At 39.7% G+C, this 19,351-nt stretch overlaps 1 protein-coding gene across 4 annotated transcripts in view; it reads left to right on the top strand.

Moving 5' to 3' along the window:
- LOC124167367 (neuronal calcium sensor 2) overlaps positions 1 to 19,351 on the top strand; it is a 685,552-nt gene that overhangs the window by 628,576 nt on the left and 37,625 nt on the right. Inside the window, exons 1-2 of one of the 4 annotated variants that reach the window (XM_046545391.1) lie at positions 10,027 to 10,494; positions 10,670 to 10,956. The exons of 2 other annotated variants lie outside the window; for them this stretch is intronic. The gene's annotated coding sequence lies outside the window, so the exon portion shown is untranslated. Of the gene's footprint in view, positions 1 to 10,026; positions 10,495 to 10,669; positions 10,957 to 19,351 lie in introns of those variants that run through there. One more of the 4 variants, XM_046545383.1, reaches the window with a different exon arrangement.

The raw sequence follows: 19,351 nt of genomic DNA on the forward strand, positions 1-19,351 counted from the left end.
TTTTATTGCTACCTCATTACATATCCGATGCATTAAATCGTATGGTCCTCAGAATATACTACCCACTTAATTTGTTATTGCGGTTTTATCTCTTTCATTCAATGCCCGAAAGACATATGCGAACGGATGTTACGAATGCATTGTCTTCTTTGTTAATATCTATTTTCATCTGTTAACAAGCACAAAACACTAATGTGTTGTCATTTCTACAAATATTTTTAGATGTATCGAAAATAAATCTTCTAAAATGAGCCATTTTCATTCGTGTTTATGAAAAGGTTGGGAGGAGTATGGCCCAGCCCAGAGCGCTGGGAAACTGATCGAAGAGCCCCAGATTCTAATCCTTGGTTAAGCCATCGGACTCCCCAAACAAAATTCTCGATATGCGAGGTGATCCTACGGAATGGAACCGGTACCCCACCCTGAATGTGTAAAATCTGCACGCCTGTGCCTTAGTCTGGGGTAAGCTCTTACCTCACCAATCCTAACTAACATTTGAGTTGCTTCAATTAGTGACTTGTTTTTGTTAAGATAAATTATATCTGATCATGAATCATCTGCTTTTTCGCTATGCATTTCATTACTAATTTTTCATCGGCTGCCTTATTGGTCTCCATGCGTGATTGCGAGAATATAGAATATGACGCTGTTGACTGTTTAGACTATATTTTCTTGCGCAGTAATATGCTTCTCATTACGCAGTGATATACTTCTCATTGCGCGGTAATAGGCATTGAAATCTGGAGAATACTTACCGATATTTCCGGAAAAAAATCTGGAATCCATTTGTAGTACATATTCTCTGAAAATTTGTCAGTTGATCTAAAATCTATTCTTTATCTGAGTCAATAAGCCATATTATCACATGCTGTTTAATGCAGCATTTTTTTCTCTTAACTGTTCGATATGAAAATGACAATCTTGTATGCGCCATTTTTAATGATACATGTATGGGATGTAATATCGCTACAGCTTGTTATATTTTTGGTGTGAACATGCGTCAATGGAAAGTGTTGAAAAAAGACCTAACTTCTAATCTACCTTCGTGTAAGCCTTATTTTATCGCCTATATGCCCTTATATCCCTATCTTGCCTTCATATCCGCACATTTCCTGGAGTAGATCACTAATTTGTTCCTGAAGTCAAGCGTTTTAAGCAACTTTAGCTCGATAACGTTATATGAGTAGAAAGGATATTTTACTCAATATTTGGGTCGCGTATTGCCGGGGAACTCGATAAATAGTTTTATTTTATGTTCCCATGACCATTCGTTGTTATCGGTCCTTGAAAGTGATTAAAATTTTAATTTTATTTGCATTATTTGCATGTTTCAAGAACACTCCATCGTCATCGCATTTGAATGAATAGTGCCATAAAAATTATCAGCTGCAAAAAATCAATTCTCACTTATGTAATCAATTATCGGCAATAAACCGTACGAATTAGCCTCGCTCAAACCTGATGGATCCCTCTTTGTTAGCGGTGCTTAAAAGCTTCACCACTCCTCGTCATTCCGTACTCATCTCGATGCGATTGAGAAAGTTTTGGCAATCGGATCCGCACCTGTTCCTTTGTCCGCGCCACTCGTCGTAAATTGGACCGCGAGAAGAAGCGGGGCGTTGACTCTTTTGTTGCCCCCGCGACGGGCGAGTCCGCTCCTTCCTACGCAGTCCAGAGCCCTGGCAAACACCTGCACACTCGGGGGGACTGGTCCCGGAAATGCGTTACGAGTGAGGAGGTGGGGGGAGGGTCATGCTGGTGTGCGGAGGGAGACGGGAGAGAACTTTTAGGGAAAAGGACGGGTAAAAATCTGAGTTGCCGGAAGCTGAGCACCCCTCATCCCAACCCCGGACACCTTGCCTCGTCCCATTGACCAAAGTTCATTTCAAACCATTCAACTGTATCAGGTGAGGTGTCGTGGCTCAGCTATTGTGAAAAATAATAGAATTGCTCTACTCTAGAAATGAAAACATTGCAATTTCGCACAAATATTTTAAGGATGTGTTTATTTTGGTTAGCCTGAGGTTTGGTTTACCAAAATATTTACTTCTTTACAGTGGCTAATCCATAGCCCCCACTTGGGTATCCAATTTACACTAGATAGAATGGTCATTTTTTTCCTACCCCCACTACTACTGGAATTTAACCCCCATGTAGCCTCACCCTTGTCCCTATCCCGGATCCGCCACTGGTTCTTTGCCAACGTATCGAAAATTACCTTGTTACGCTTTTATATAATCAAAATATCATTCATTTTTATTTTATACCTAAACACGTTTATTGGCATTTGAGACTGACGATCAACGCTGTGATGATTTTAGCCAATTGGCCAGCTTATTGGGTTAATATGTAAAGAAGTTTTTGCGGAATGGCGGGGAAGGCTGGATTGGAATCCTTGATGGAGAAGCCCCTGACGAGAGGCACCCAGGAATCCAAAATTTAATATCTTGTCGGACCATAGTGCGCATGCCTCACTCGCAGTTTCCTCCCGTTCGTCAGGAACGGTCAGAAAGACAACGACGCATAGTATTATAGTCTTTAGCATGTCTTATCCTTGATTTTGGATTTTGAATAACCATCTAGATTTAAGAACGTGACGACTGCGTCGCAGGGAGGTTTTTTATCAAAGGTGTCTCCCCTTCAAGATTTGTCTCACTCCAACACCACTATAGAGAAGAATTCATGGAAAATCACTATAACTTTTTGTATTTTTTCGCCATAATTCAAAAGCTATTGACCTTTAAGGATCTCATGTTTAGATAAAAATTTCTGCATGCGTGTATAATCCACACAAACCGAACTCCCTGGAGTCAGTTTGCGTGTAAACAATTTGGCGGTTTGGGCGTATTTTAATTTTTGTTTCACATTTTTGTTTATAAATGAGCCTTAGAATTCGTAATTCCTAATATCTAGTGTCTCTCCACCCATTTCGCTAGCAGCTATTGTTTTCGGCTCATTTTAAACCTGAATGGTGTCTAAGATATTTATTGAAGGATAGAAGTGATTTAATCCCATTCCCTACTGTTGTTAAATTTCACAGTTATATATAACTTTGGATCAGTTGTTCGTATACTCTTTCTCAGAATCAGCCGAAATTTCACAGTGAGGAAAATGTATTTTTATGTTTCAATTATATATTCGTCACTGGAGTGAAATGGTGTGGAATAATTTTTTAACTGAGGGACACCTAATTGTACACAGTAATATAATGTGTTAAATTGTCAACACTATACCCTTTTGTGACGCCTCTGGTTTACGGCGGATTTGTTCTATTTGGATATTAGTTCTAAAACACGAAAAAATTAATATACCAATCAAATTGTTGTAATAATTTTCCACGTTCACCTTCTCAGTCCTAGGGACATACCTACCGTTATTTTTGGCCTTAATTTCATTTTTCTGGTAAATTAGTTTTTAACATACAACATTAGCGATATCTTTGAATCATGGTTTTCTATGATGCTTTCATCTGTCAGGAAGCGCAGAAATTGTTGCAATAACGGCATTTTACTTAGCCAAGTGGTGAAAAAATTCAAGCGTCGAGGTATTGTATACAATATGCCAGGACCGAGAAGGTCAAGATATTGCCGTTTTCTCGTTAAGGAGTTGAGGGAAGGTTGATCACATACTTGGATAAGCTGTAGGCTTCCGTGGCTCGGAAAGTCTCGTACAACACCCTTGGACTTCCGCGTAATTGCCGTGCAGTGACTGAACATTCCTGACTGAACACATAATTACTGTCAAGCGATTTTACCGTAGATTTTTTCACCGTGTTGTCATGAAGGGAAGCCGAAGCGAGAATGTTTCCATGAAGGTGATTAGGATAAACGAGGAACGGGAAGATTTGACATCTGCGAAAGTGAATGGTTTGCTCATCACCCGAGGCATAGTTTCACTTGTTTGACTATTCTGCGGCATAAACTGAAAGTATAGAAATATATGCTCAGGAAATGAGGGCACAGCTAATAGCATACCACCGCAGTCTAAGTGGAATTCTCCACACAGGAATTTTAATTATTCTAAAATCTAAATCGCCACTGGTATCCACATCCAAAACAGTGGATTGGAAAGCTTTAACGTAGCCACAACTCCAATCTAATTCCTTTATTATTGGCACATTTGAGATCCATTTGTGGAACCTGAGTTAGGGCCGCATTTCATCTTTATTTTTAAAAAATCGACCGTGGAGTCAAATTAATTGATTTCGGCGTCGTCTGGTGGAACGAAGTAATGCCCTTAGTAAACACAAAAAAGTAATGTTCCACCAGCTGTTTGTCATCAAAATTACCCAGTGGTCGTCTAAGCTAGTCGGCAGCAATAAAAGTTTGTTTGACAAAATAAAGTTGTACAACCATACTTTGTTGTGAAGTCAGCCGTGGAGCTTACCAATAGGTATTTTGCGTAGCCGCAAAGTCTTCCATGGAGTTTTTGGGTGAAAGGATTATTTCGGGTTCTCTCTTCTTTGGTTGGCGGCAATGTTTTGTAGACGTTCTAGACTGCGTATTTTACTTTAGACTTCAGAGAATCAGTCCTCAACGACTTCATAGCGGTGCAACAAAGCTACGGAAAAATGAATCGGGTAGAGCGGTGTATATTTTCACTAACGTTGAGGGGGATGAATTCCAAATTATACTTATAGAGTGGCTGGAAAGCTTGTTCCGAATATTTTGATGAAAAGAAAACCTTGGTATTTGTTGCCTTAATATCAGTTGAATTATAGTGCTGGAAAAAAACTTTATTAGAAGAAAAGCATTTTTGAATGGTAACTATCCACAAAATAAACCTTAATGGCGGTCCGGGTTACACCAAGTTTTATATCTATGAGCAGTTGCCAAATTGTTTTAACTACGATTTTACGTAATATAATGCCTATAATCTCTCTCTTTCCCTGAAGGTACGAAAATTTTCAATCTGCCGTGACGTCAATGAAAAATAAAACTTCTTTTTGGTCAAGATTTCAATGACTGCATTTCTTTCAGGTCCCCCGTAGTTGATTTAATCGTACTGCTAAATAGTTTTTTTTTATTGCGGTTAATTTCAGTTATATCTCTTCTTGAGATTTGCTCAATCGCTACACAATATCGCTGGAATAATCATTATTTAATCCCTAATTTTATTGTTCCTTACATGACTTCCTCGGTGGGTTAATATTGTGCTCTACTGAGGCTATTTTCCTTATTCACCTGTGATGAAACTGCGGGCAAGGGAATTAGAAGCACCTCCTCTCTCGTCCAAAATCCACCGGTGCTCGATGCGGTGTCCTCAGAAATCCGAAACAAGAGCCCCGTCTCCCATTGTAACGCGAGCGCGAGTGAAGTGGAGTGGGGTGGTGGGATGTTTGGAGGGGGGGGGATTGTATTTAAAGGGCAAGACGGAGAGGGTCAGCAGAGCTCCCCCTTTCGGCAGAGAAGCAGCGTGCCTCGGAATCGCTCTGGTCGAGTCGCAGGGGTGTAGCAGATATTCTTCTATTGATTTTCGTGTGGTGGTGGATGGACGAGGTGAGTTGGGTAGGGGCAGGGTTGAGTGGGTGGAGGGGAGGGCGTAAAGGTGTGCAAAGGGGGAGCGAGAACCCTTCCTTTTCTTTCCCCCCTCCACCTAACCTTATCCTCGTAAGGGTCACCTTATGAGAGAGGAACCACCGCGCTTTTCCTTACTTAGCTGGTGGGGGCATTGCCTCTCAGCGGGGCCAAGTCTCCATAAGGGTGTCCAAATATTCGAATTCGGTTTTGGATATGAATTAGGGTTTTTAAAGTATTTTCTTAATTAGCCAAAGTTTTTTTTTTATTTTTAGCTGGGTAGTGACATTTTGCGAAGATTTGTAAGCATGAGCTTTGGTGTAGAAATGAAAGCTGATGTGATAGGTAAGCGCTGAAGTCGCGAAGGTAGGTGCACAGAAGATTGTACTCGTCACACAGCATACTGATTTTAAAGATTTTACCGCTCAAATCTGCTATTTCATTTAGTTAATATTTTGTATTTGTATAAATTATAATATCTTTAATATATTCAATGCTTGGAGAACAATACCGTGCTTTTATTAATTAGAAAGAGTGATTATTTTGCTTTTCTCCAGGAAAGGTTTAACTTGAACAGTGAAAAAAATGAACCAGTATTTATTGAAGAATAACTCTCCCATTGAATAGCTGAAGGGTTGCTATATTAAATAAATATTTGTATGAAATCCGAATAGAAAATGCCCTCGGCAGCTCATAAACCAGCGGTAAAGAGAAATAGTTAATGGCATAGCATGAACACAGGAAAACAGGAATATTTAAGAGTGCCATCTAGGATAAAATTAATGTATTTCCATGGATTTATCATTTAGTTACTTATTTATTAATAATATGTTTATTATTTACTTTAGATAAGCAAGTTGTTAAAATTGAGTTTCCAAGTGTATGAGTTTATTATTAGATTACATGAACTTTTATGCGCATTCATTTGGTCCTCTGAGTGCCGCCCGCCCCATCAAACTTTCAAATATCGTGACTGCTTAGTTCTTCGTAGCAGTGACCTTGGCGGATGTTCATAGACGAAATGGAGACAGTTTTCGATTTCCTTCAGCATATTTATCAAAATTGCGCGTATTTTGTGCATTTTTAGAAAATAAGAGGAAAAATGATAACTCTTTTTATAGAATGAGTGGCTGGGAGGAAACCTTCCAAAATGTCTGGAAACGATATTCTTAAAGTCAGTGGTAGTCGATATTTTTATCGTGAAAGTAGGTTCTTCAAAGTTGATAAAAGAGCGGAGGCGCCCCTTGTGTGTATCCTGGAGGATTTTCTTTTTGCACTGGGTTAAAATGTAGATTTTACCGTATGTATTTTGTAATTATATGCGCAGGGTTCCCACTTAACCGTGAGAACCTTAAAACCGTGAATAAGCCGTGAATTTCGTCTACCGGGAAAAAACCTGGAAAAAGCCGTGAATTTCATCATAAAACCTTAAAAATCTCTCAAATTTATGGAAAAGGAACAACAATTGGCAGATCAAAATAAAAAAGATATCAAAATCATGTTTCAAGGCCGAGCCACATACAGGCACTGTCCACACATTTATCTCCACACGTATATTCGAAGTGCAATTATTGGTCCTTGTGCCATGACGACACATTGATCTTGAGCCTGTGATTGGAAGACCGGCAAACAAAGTGTTCATTAACCCTGGCGAATAATCAGTCACTTCTTTACGTCCCTACCTCTCTGCTCCCTCCATTTTTCCACTCACAACCTTAAGCTTCACCTAAATTGTGATATCGATAGGTGACGTCATTAGAAATAGCACTTTCATTGCTACGTTTGAATTCACGGCGGTTGATAAATTTTTAGTTAACGTGCGGGCGGTGATTGTTACGTCATCAATATTTCTGCCTAAAATGGCTTATCATCAGACCGTGAATTTGACGATATTTAGACCTTGAAAACCTGGAAAAAACCGTGAATTTTATAATTTAGATTGAGTGGGAACCCTGTGTATAGAAATTTATTGTCTCTCACTATATTTAATTGAGTGGGAACCCTGATGCGTGTCTTTTTAAGGAAATATTTTATCAGATCATGGTTTTTGCCAATCGCGACTGGAAGTGCAATAAGTTTTAAATGTTTCATAATTATTATTTCTTCTCCATTAAAAAGTCAACGTTTTGGACATTTTGTTTTTTTTCTTTTAATTTGATTTTTACCAATAAATTATCTTCATATATTATAATTTTTAAACCCATTTTTGTAATAGGCACTGCCTTTTGAAATTACATGCAAGTATACCCTAGTTTCCTAAAAAAAGACTTCTATACAAGGTTGCCCTATGAACCAACCTCAACGAAAACTTGGTAAAAATTTGGTGAAATAGAAATCAAAGAAAAATGTTAATACCTGGTTAGCATCATCGAAATATAGAATACTTTTTTAGTCAACTTTGTTGTGAACTAATGAAAGATTTTGACCTCGTTACAAGAAAATACTTCTGTTCTATTTCCTTCCTTCTTGTCAACTCCATTTCTCTCCAACTTCTTTACGTTTTAATGAAAAATTATTCTTCCAGTACAAACAAATTCTGCGTCTCTATTTCCTTCCTTGTTAATTTTGTTCGAGGCATTGAATTATTCTAGTGCGGAAGCCATTAGCGTTATAATGAACTCTTTAAAAAAAACTTTATGTCATGCATTTATAAGATTTCGCTGAAACTCATTTGTCTCATGAAGCCACAAAATATTAGAGTGCCCGTTTTTAAGTTTCTAGAAGAAATAATCATTGTATCAGCTTTTTTTAGCGGCGTATATCCTTGCGGATTTGATGGCCGAATTTTTATGGAGACTTCTTGGGATGATATATCTTTGTCGCACCCTTGACTCCTGTGTTAAATACGCTAACTTTTTCAAGATTTTATCCAAAGTTGAGTTTGTAGATGAATTTTCTGCGCAATTTAATTTTCGCATGTTAATTTTGTTTTTCCTCAAACATTTTTGTTAGCATGCATACCACAAATTGAACTTATGTTGATGGTATGCAAAGGCAGCTACGATATATAGAAAAATGTTCACGCTGTAAGGTTAGAGCTACAAATCATGTGTTTAAATAATTCATTTTTTTAACCTTTAAATGCGTGGTAGTCATTGATGCATTGGGAATATAATTTTCTTTACTTTACTCCCTTTGTTCAAAGGCGTGCCAATTTATTCACCTTCTGTCGAAAGTATACACTCATTGGTTGAAACTTGATTCATTTGTATTTTTAGTATTGATACTAATAGTTTGGTCGATACCATCCTCTTGCAGTATATTTCATCATGATATATTGAATTAACATTTAAAAAAACATTGTATTTTTCTGCTCGTTCTTTGCAATGCTAGTTATCTATCCATGCGGTTATGTTCGCATTGGATCCGTTTCTTTATTTATTTCGTCCGTTCGGATTCTACGGCTGCATATATCTGTTTCTCCGTGTGAACATTAAACTTGTCATTTCCGTCTTCAGAATACTAAATTCATTTTAACATTAACTTAGAACTCTTTTAGTTGCATTGTTTCAGGCAGGTGGGAGTACCTTTACGCCCCAAAGTGTTTTTTTTATGAAATTTCGAAGGATATAAATCTCTATTCGTTTTAAAAGTCGCTCCACTTTATTCCTTTTAGTCTTAGCAATAAAAGCGTGAGAAATTAGTTCCTGTCATTGATTCCTAGAAAGAATATTCACTGATGCTGATTTAAACCGAATGAAATATTAGGAGAACGCTTCAATTCACTATCGTTGAGTCGTGAAGAGGAGTACTGAACGAAGAAATTTAATTACTCATTACTATTAAATTGAAATAATTTACAATGAAAAGCGAACGAATAGACACCCTATACGAAGAACATTGTCTCCCATATTGTGGGGTACATATAGCCCAGATCGTAGGAGGGAAAAATGATGCACCTTCGTAAATTTTGAATGGCACAGCCAGCGTGGGGGGGGGGGGGAAGGAAGCCATTCGAAAATTCCATTTTTCATTTCGCAACAGGCTCCTCTATGGCAGGCATGGGCTTGACGTTCTCGCTGTGTAATCATGCACTTCATTTAGTTCGGAGTCAAAGCCCTCCAGGGAAGCTAGATCAAGCGTTCGAATTTTTTTTCCATGCTATCCTCTCTCCTGATCGAGGACCCCTATCAATCACCCTGGAAGTGCGCCACCACGAAAGGAAGATCTTGGGGCGAATTCACTTTTGTTTTCCGTGGCACGGCGGCGGAGAGGGAGATCGTTTGTTGTTGCCCGTGGAAGGGTGGGACGGAGAAAGATATGGAAGGTCGTCAGCTCCGCTCGCCCGGACACTCAGGGAAACCTAGGTCCAACGTCGAAGTGGAGTCGCGAGGGAAGGAGAGATTGGACGCGTATGGAAGCGGTGTGAGGAGAGAGAGGAATGGATAGCGGGAGGGAGTTGGAGAATACGGGGGAGAGAGAGAGAGAGAGCGCCTGAATGACGAAAGCAGCCGATGATCCCCGACCCCCTCCGAAAGGAGTGTATGGCTGCGCAGGTTGCCCCGCCGTATTCAGTTGCGTCAGTGAGCTCATGGAGTTCGGTTTGGGTCTTCTCCGGGGGCCCAATTAGCAGAAGACGCGGCTGGGTTCTTTTGTTGGAGGTGCTAGGGTAGTTTTTTTGCGGGCGAGAGAATACTTTCCCATTTGTTTCCCCCGAGCTTCGAACGCCCGTCACTCGGAAGGAGAGGAGCTCTCGAGAAAGGCGGGAAAAAAACTACATCGAATCAGCGACTCGGATGGTGAACTCAAGTGTGTCCATACGTGATTTCCATAGGGATTGTATCGCCGGTCGTGGTTGTTGGTGTCCCATCGCGTTTGCAAAGTTATCTGGAGGTATATCACAGTTCTGATCATCCGGGAGCCGCTCGGGGATTTTTAATTCAGCCACCTGATCGAAAACTAGTATTGCATCCGCCGGAGGGATCTGCACTGCCCTTCCCGGCTTCCTGAGACGTCCTACGGCCTACTGTTCGCCACGGTAAGCATAAATTGCAGGTGTTTAAAATGTGTAGGGACGCTCGTGGGAGGTTCTTCGTGAGTCAGCGAAGGGGGCTCGACTCCCGCCCGCGTTGTCGTGCTTTCATTTGCATTCAGGGGTGTCAAGCGCACTCCGCCCGGCACGCGACCAAAAACCGTTTTCTCTCTCCCCCTAGCCCCGGCGGCGCCGAATGCGCGCGGCAATCTGACGAGGCCCGCTCGGCGTCCACCGCGCGACGCTGCTGTATTGGGGAGAATCTACCGCAGCGCCGCACGGCGTCGTGGGCTTTAAATGCCAGTGTCGAGGGACGTCCAGGGTTGTTCGCATGCACCCCTCACAATAAGGCCGTGATCGTCTTGTTTTTTTCGTGAATGTTTGCCGAGTTGCCGTCAGCAGGAACCTTTTAGCCGTCGAGTTGATCGTGAAGTCCTTTCTTCTTGTCAAAAATACCTTCGTGGCAAGGTAAGAGATAATCCTCAGTATCGGGAGGATATTGTTTACTGCCTTCGGTGGCGATGTCCTCGATTGTTTTCCGCGTTGATCATTGATCTCTCTGAATATCGTTAGAGGCTTCCCGGGACAGAATCGTTATTGTTATCTATTGGGTTGTATACTTGCTTAACAGTGTATCTTGTGATCGCTTTGAAGTGATGTAGGATTTAGCTTCAGTGAACATGGGTTTTAAATGAAATGACGATTTCATGTCTCTAGTTTCTGTTCTTATATCTCTGTATCACTCTAATGGCGAGTTAGAACGATTTCTCTTTTTTCCAAGAGTGCGAAAGTGATTTATCCAATTTCCTCCGCATTTCCTTTGATTTCATCATTCTCATGATCTTATATTTTCATCCTACTCGCTTCTATGATTTAAAGTCTTAATTTTTCGTTGTTTTGTTTGTGTATAGTTTTGTAGTTCTCATCGAGAAACCAAATGAATTGTGCCCGAAACGTAAGGGTGTTGTAATTTTTTTGTTTGCGAAAGACGGTATTGTCTGTATTTAAAATTTCAAGTATGATTCATGAGGGGTAGATGCTTTTCTCCTGCTATCGTTCGAGTATTCCGCCTCGACTAGGGGCTCTCTGCAGGATCGTTGAGAGTTGAGCTCGTAGTAGGCATGAAACCTGTTGAGAAAAGCACGCATTGCGGTCCCAGTACTCCCGAATATCTTCCCGTGCGCGGTTTCACAATGTTAGGGAACTGAATCCGTGGCGTTTATCCCTCAATGTGTGTATTTCGATTCTGAAAACGGTTTAGCTTAGAGACGCATAAAATCACTGATGATTGTATGCGTCATGTTATCCTTTCACTAATCATTCTTCGTATTCATCAGGCATTGTTTTTCCGAATTTTTCATCGTAATGTTTGGGTTTAGGTGACATATTGTTCACTTATGATTAACCTATCCTCACATGTTTTGTAGCATGTCACAATGTTGAATAGTTTTCGTTTTCCTACTGGCGTATTCTCTCCCGTATAATGATGTTTTGTGTATGATTTCCTCTAATTTCCACAGTTGTCATTTCAATTTTTGGATGCCCGAAGATTGTCGGTATTCGCAAAATTATTAATCTAAGTTCAAGAACCCAGCTATTATAGTTGGCACATTGCCTACTCTCTCATCATTATATTGACTTTATTTTCATTTTCCTCCAACCATTTGGCATTAGGGCTAATGAATACTAGGAATTTCGAAAATAATTTTACGAACTTCCTTTTAAATGTCGAGGAAAAGTTCTTCGCCTAAATCAAATCTGTAATTATTTTCATTTCATAGTAGCAAAGTTTTTTTTCGTCTTGTAATTTCAATGCCTTAATGCATCCGCCAAAATTAATTATCGCTGGAGTCATTAGGTTTAGTGAATGCGACCTATTTATCCCTTTTTCATTTAATTATTTTTATGTTTCTGTAGCTATATTTTTGAAACGTTTTCATCAGAAATACCTTATATAAAATGCTACAACGTTTATTTCTTGGATGGTGTTGAAGCCACAGTCGTGTATGCTTGATGCTTAGATTATTTTCTTTTTTCTGATTGCGTGTCATTTTTCTGCGAATGGTTTCCTAATGTTTTTGGATTTTCTCCCCTATGCTGGAGGCGAAAGCTATGTTTTCGAGAATTAACCAAGGGGTGGGTTTTGTTCTCTTGCGCCATTTGATGGTGTAACGTAATGGAGAAGAATAGGAATCGGAGACTCTTGCCAAGCAGCGAGTACCGTACGTGACCGCACTTCGGTATCACAAAGCAATGGTTGACAATTCTTTTAGAATTTGGTGCATCTTCCTCCCAAGGCTGATCATAGGCCGCTGCTTCAAACAATACCAGAGGAGGAGTGCTAACTCGAGGCAGACATGCAATCGAAGTTGCGAAGCTTGTGAGAAGCCAGTGATTATAGCTCTAATAACACGCTCCTAAGTTCTCCTTATGAGTGAAATGCTTTAGCTCGTTATGAGGTTTAGAATTCCCGTGGAATTAGAATTTTCTTATTGGCTAAGGAAATTTGACTCCCAGTCTTATTATCTACCAAATATCTGCTAATACCGTTTTATAAGCTCGAGTATTTCTTGACCTCGTTTTGTAAATGTAGACTGAAATGAGAGGATTTGGTTCATATATTTGGAAATTGATTCTCCTTCCATGAAATTGAGTTTAAGCTATTTTGGACGCAACTTTAATGTACCGAATAGTTTTGAGCTACTGAAGCGTCCCTTTTAGCTGCATTAGAGAAGATCTATTGAATACAATAGGCTTTTAATAATTATGCAGAATTTTTTTAATTAGGTGGTTTTCGTTTTCCAAATTGTAACCGGGGTGATTAAACCCGTGACGCTTAGTGAATGGCTCATTCCAAATAGTATTCAGCTAATAGAAATGAATTGAGGAATGCTTGGGAAGAGGTATATGATGACGTTTTAACGATCTGGTGTGGTAATAGCCGATATAATTAATCACTTGTTTTGGAATACTTTTTTTCTATAGTAGATGGTACGCCACGAGTGTAATTAGTAGTTACTGGAGGAGAAAAGGCTGCTTGTTACTCATGGAGAAGGAGAGTTGATATAACATAAGCAGTGAAGAGAGGTAATTATGCATACTTGAAGGAAGTATTTCAGTCAGTTAATGAGTGCCTTTCGAGCGTGATAAACTTAAGTTAGGTATTTTTCCCTACATTTATCCAGTCAATGCCGAGTTGTATTTGCTAATTGTTGCCCGGACTGAATGAGGTTCTTAAGGTGAGGCAGCTGTAGTTCAATCATTCAGTGTATTGAAATGTGTTATTATTGATATACAACCGCCCTCCATTTAATCTTTTCCCAAGCTAGTTTTTTCAGTTCCCTGATGGTCTTCTTCCTCGTGCCCATCTTTCTTTGGCCCGAACACCTAATTTATCTCTTCGCTTTTCTCGGGGGAATTTTACTCCAATTTATCCCTCCATTTTATTTCCCGTATCTTGACATATTCACTGGGTTCTTCCCTGCCGAGTGGTGCTCGCAAGCACCTTGTTTCTTACCCTATCCGTCCTTTTTATATTCCGTACTTATCGCCTGCACCAGTTCCCCAAGTCTTTTCTGGTCGGCTTCTCCAGTGGCTCACGTTTGCGAGCCGTATAGTTCCACTGCTCGCGCAATTGTTTTCACATACTACCTCACTGTCTGCCTTCTTATACTGTTGGAGCAGAGTAGCGGACGTTTTTAAACTAAACAAACGTTCCAGGAATTGTCTTAATCAATAGAGGTAATTATCTATCCTATTTATGACGGTTAAATGTCTGTGTGACATTCCTCCCGTGGTCAACCCAAAGCGGCTATAAATGTGATCGCAGTTATTGCAAAATGCCTAGTGTATTACTAAATGCAATGTATACTTGAGGTGAGCTATGTTAATTTATCAAAATAGAAACGAAACTCAATATCATTTCATTTGATTGCGTGAAATATTTTGTGTGGATATGGAATTTTCTAACTGACATTTTCTTGCCATAAATTGTAATTCCTAGATTTCAGCATACATTCCCTTGGCCTTATGTGATCAATTTTGACTGCGAACATAATTTGGTACGTGAAGATTTGATTGCAACGACCACATAATAAATGTCGTCTTTATTTCAAGTGCACTTAGAAGCATCAGTTTCTCTCTTGCAATGAACTTCCACGAACACACCCATCCATATCTTGGAAGAAACTACCCTTGCGGGACGGTATTCCGCCACAAACGCATTAATGATCAATTGGCGAGATATCAAGACAATTGCGCTACTTTAGCAGCATGTTTAGATAATGTTCGGAAGTACTTACTAACGATATTTGCAATATTAGCTTGGTATATTTACTTACTAAAAATTCATTCTGTTAGATCTTCCCAATCAGATCTCTGTTCGGTATTATTAAACGATTGAATTACCTTTTCTATCAATTTTAGGGATGTAGAAATATTTGAGCGTTATTACTTTCATGGACTTAGCTTTTTTGTCAATATTGCTCATGAAATTTGGAATAATTTTTTGCAAGGCGATGTTTAATTACCTCAAATATGTCCATTGTAATTTTTACTATTAAAGTGATTCTTCTGTAGATTTTTACTGTAAAATAAAAATTCGTAGCCACAGCCGAATACGTGATTAGGTCTATGTAAGCATGTAAAATAGAATAATTTTTACGTGTTTTAAATGGTTTTAAATTTTAGCATGTTTAATATCATAACTAACCCCTCACGTTTTGAGTTCATTCGTTTGTTTCATTTTACATTTTTTTAAGGTATTACATTTTTTATGACTCTCTCAAAAGAGCACTTTTTGAAAATTTCAATGAAAGCGAGTTTTAACTCATTGTAAATTTATAATCTTACTACGCTCGTAAATGCATCGATTACTTACTTACCTTTCATTATTAGGTTTAAGGCGTCAGTTAGCTGGTATCGGGTGTACCGTCTCCTTATCTATGCACTAATGATGATGATGGTGAAGATGATGGGAGGAGGGTATCTTGATATTGACCCACATAAATAGGATTCTTAAATTCTCCCCCTGCGACGTAAGGACGCTGCTCATCGCTCATAAACGCCTTTCGTCGCCTGCCCCTGGCCATTATCCACCGCTCCCCTTCTCGATATTCTCTGCAGATTGAGTTCAAGGCCGTTGGACGACTCTCCGATGCATACACAGCGCGAGCGAGCGATTCCATCGGACCACGCACCGTGGAAGCCAATGAGTGGGCGAGCAAATCTGTCCGCGTCTTTCCGATCGCGCCCTTGGCGGAAGAAAGTTTGGCCGTCCTCACGTGGGAAAAACGCTCTTCCCGCGGAGAGCGAGCGACTCTTGCCTCTGCCGTCGACGTCAGCCCTGGCATTAATGCCCTTACCGGCACTACGTGCTGCTTTGGTATTTTTGTCGTAGATGTCCCATATATACACGTCAAACGCGGCAATGAAAGCTCGGGTTTGTCATTTCTCTCTGCCGCTGCTGTGGATTCTGCGAATGGAGAGAGATGCGCGACGTGAGTTGATTTTTACCTTTGGATAATCATCAGCGAAGTGTTGCTTGCAGACGGCCGTATTTTGTTTTTGCTTGGGAAGGAGGATTATCGAGAGGGCTCGCAGATTGATAAGATTTTACTTTTGGAGTCATGCATTAATATGTCAATTTAATATTGTCGGGGGTCGGGTTGGTGTGCTGGCTAGTGTCTTATCTTTCCTCACTTTTGGTGTGGGTTCAAATCCCGGCGGCGACGGAGATTTTTCAGTGACTCTCTGATCCCTATACGAGTTCTTTGTGGAGGACACTTCGGGTACAGCACTCCGTCCGTCGGATGGGACGTTAAGCCGTCATCTCTCAGGTGACTCCCGTTTTAAGAGGTGGCTGATTCTCTCCAAATTTCATTCCCCCCTGGACGACTAGTGACTTTTCCTGTATCTGAAATTGCTCGACAAGATCGGTGACGTTGAATTCAGAATTGCGACGGTGTGAATAATTACCGAACTTCGCGAAAAATATTCATTTAATACAAATTTTCCATGTCATTCTTTCATCGAGTGTTATTTTGGTGAGGAATGACATTCAAGTGCATTCAGGATATTCTGCCAAATAATTTATGTCTCTTAGTTCGCTCTTTGGGAGGTGAGGGCGGTCCCTGTTTGGTTGAAGGACCACAATTTATCCATTTTTCCAAGATATCGGAAGCTTAAATGGTGGACACTGCGGTGGGCAATACGTTGTAAGCTTTTTGGCTTTCGATATTTTTCTTCATTTGTAGCCGAGGTGTATATAACAATCCACTCGTATAGTCTCTCCGGATCATATTTCAAAACCTGGATCTTATTGTTATTTGTGAGTTAAAGATTCGGATGGATTCGTAAGTACCTATTTGGGGACGTATTGATCACGACCATCATAACAATATAGCCGCAGAAAGAATTTGTACGTCTCTTAATTTCTCTATTTTTCCAGGAAATATAAATTCACTATTTTCTGAAATTGTTTTCTCTCGTCGTGAAAGAAGTTCACGCCCGAGCAGTCGATTTCGGCAGTACGAATTTTTTTGTCATTAGGTTCCGTTCATGTTAATTTCGACTCTGTCTAAAATTAAAAAATGGAGTATATTGCGTGATGATTTTTGATGACATATGTGCTATGATGATTCAAAATACTTTCTTCCGATCATGAAGCATGTCATTGCGATAGCGTGATTCATGATTTTACTCAAGGAAGATGTGAATTTCTATCGCCTTTTCTAAATTAGATTTCCTCTTACTCCCCAATGGAAAGTAAGAAACGAAGGGATAAATACATCCCATATACTCAAACATGAAGGGAGTTTGGCTTATTTAAATCGAGCACGGACTTTATATTTGGTTTGAATCCCAAATCGCCGTTGGGAATGTGCAGAGTTCAGTTCACCTTATCTACTACGGAAATATAGTTTCACTACGCTGGTATTTTTGTGCGAAGCCTTGTATTGTTTTGGGAAGATTGGAAAGCAGAAGAAAGTTTGGATGAGTTAAAAAATTATAAACTTTGATCTGTTTTTACGGGTACATGTGTGTAGGAATATAGGTCTCTCATTTCTCGTTGATTGGATTTTATTACCTGTGTCTTGTATGGCAGTATTATACGGCTCGTAACCGAGTGTTGTACTGATTATTTATTCCTACGATCTCATTGCTTGCGAAAATCCTACCTGATTCCGAGCTTCTTTATGGCATTGCTATATGCGACCATCTCTTTTTAAGGAACATTGATTTTTAACGAAATTCAATTGACCATAACCCAAAAACTCTCGAAGGAACTTTCATTCTTCATGTTCATTCTTAGTAAACGTTTAAAAATTTAACGAAAGTGATAAATTGCCTATTTTAGGCAACCATCGGATGTGCATTGGGAAAACAAAACAACCATGCCACTCTTAAATTTCATGCTACCTTCATAATTTTAATTGTCTTTGTGGTGCCATTTCCCTGAAGTCAATGAGAGTTCTCAATGTAGCTTGCTGCATTCAAAAGGTTAATCTTGGGTGATGTGTGTTTCGTCACGTTTTTCGAACTCAAAGAATACTACTCTATTATTTGTTGCCCCACCCGTTTCTCTACTGTTATTAAATCCCCATTTGCACTCCACCCTTTGTAGGCGAAGGACAAATGTCGAATGTTTGGAATGAATGTGTTTATTACAACTGTTTTATTACTATATAATTAATATACGGTGTATTGATTCATCGCTGGCAATGCTGGATTTCTACCGTAGCCATATTGTGGTAGATAAATGCATTTTTGATTGTTAGATTTGATATAAACGTAGCCTCGATTTCTGACTCCCGTTATATTTCCGCCATTCTACTCCTTTCCCTTTTTGGTCTTCCTCCATCCGCGCTGGCGTTTGACAGATCAAGAAGATTTGTGTGATTTATCGAAGCTTCGTCCATGAGTCTTAGCAGCAAAGTCTCCATTAATAAAAAAAACTTGACTTGGATCAAGTTCTCGGAGCAACCTACAGGATCGCTTGAAGGTTTGCGAGTGCCGCTGGAAGAGGCGTGGTCTGCCCCGCGGTGATATTTCATCTACATCTCGTTTTGTCCTTCTCCCTGGATATGCAGCCTCCATTTTTTTCCGAAACAATGGGCTTCGCAGCTTCGACGCCCTCTAAGACCATTGTGTTTTGTTGTGCGCTCGTGGTGGCGCTGGAATTCATCCAGGTACGTCTCTTGCCTCTTTGAGAATTGCTTGACTGAAGCTAATATATTTTAGATAACATTGTATTTTTACGTTAGATTTTCTTTCCCATGTTGTTTCATTTGCTACATTAATGTATAGTCCATAAATCCATAATCCATATAATATAATGTATAATAAATAAAATCCATAGTCATGCATAATTTATGAACCATGAAAGGTAAAATTGTGAATTTCAATGGTTTTCTCAGGAAATGTCTATGATTTTTTCTTTGATTTCGGGGTTCTCCGTCTCCCAGAGATAACTTGCTGACAACAGTTTCGATATCAACTTAAGGTCGAATGTAAAAGTGAAAAGTAACGCGGTGATTAGTTTGGGATGTCATATTCGGTATAAGTAGATTTGCTGAAAGTTTATCGGATGGAGATAAGCTCGCATTCCTTCAAAGTTTATTTATTACCTCTAGGAATCCATGTTTGATTCATGCATCATTGGTTCACTCGTCTATTTTCTTCGTATTTGTTTTCCTTTTTATTTATTATTCCACTCCCCCGAAAACAGCACTATTCGGCTTTTGCATCGGGGCTTTTCATAACATTTAACAAATCAAACGTGCACAAACATCCACTCCCATCTATCGTGTATGAGAATAATTTACCCAGGTGGGACTCGAACCGGCGGCCTTTGGATTGACAG

Source organism: Ischnura elegans, chromosome 1 (assembly GCF_921293095.1).
Source record: "Ischnura elegans chromosome 1, ioIscEleg1.1, whole genome shotgun sequence".
Lineage (NCBI taxonomy): Eukaryota > Metazoa > Arthropoda > Insecta > Odonata > Coenagrionidae > Ischnura > Ischnura elegans.